At 37.1% G+C, this 315-nt stretch overlaps 1 pseudogene; it reads right to left on the reverse strand.

The window, feature by feature from the left end:
- LOC107569452 (striated muscle preferentially expressed protein kinase-like) overlaps nt 1-315 on the reverse strand; it is a 48359-nt pseudogene that overhangs the window by 21684 nt on the left and 26360 nt on the right.

Below are 315 nucleotides of genomic sequence, written 5' to 3' on the forward strand. Positions count from 1 at the left end.
CGTGATTCCTGTACATAGAGTTCAGATGAGCTTTTTGCTTCTCCTTGAACATTTCGAGCAATTACTGTGTACAATCCCTCATTCTCCTTGTTAACATGAGTGATGAACAGAGAGTGATGCCCATTCACTTTGAGGATACAAATATTATCACTCTCCACCACAGGTTGTTCTAGGACACAAAAAGGTATGTTCAATCAGTGTCGACAAATGTTTCGTATTCCATAAAAATAGTTAAAACAAAGTTTTATCATGAGAACTCTCTGAAGAGTTTAGCATGGTAATGGATATGACAATGTTGATGTATTTGGTCATGGC

Source organism: Sinocyclocheilus grahami, unplaced genomic scaffold, assembly GCF_001515645.1.
Source record: "Sinocyclocheilus grahami isolate Dianchi unplaced genomic scaffold, SAMN03320097.WGS_v1.1 scaffold1347.1, whole genome shotgun sequence".
NCBI lineage: Eukaryota > Metazoa > Chordata > Actinopteri > Cypriniformes > Cyprinidae > Sinocyclocheilus > Sinocyclocheilus grahami.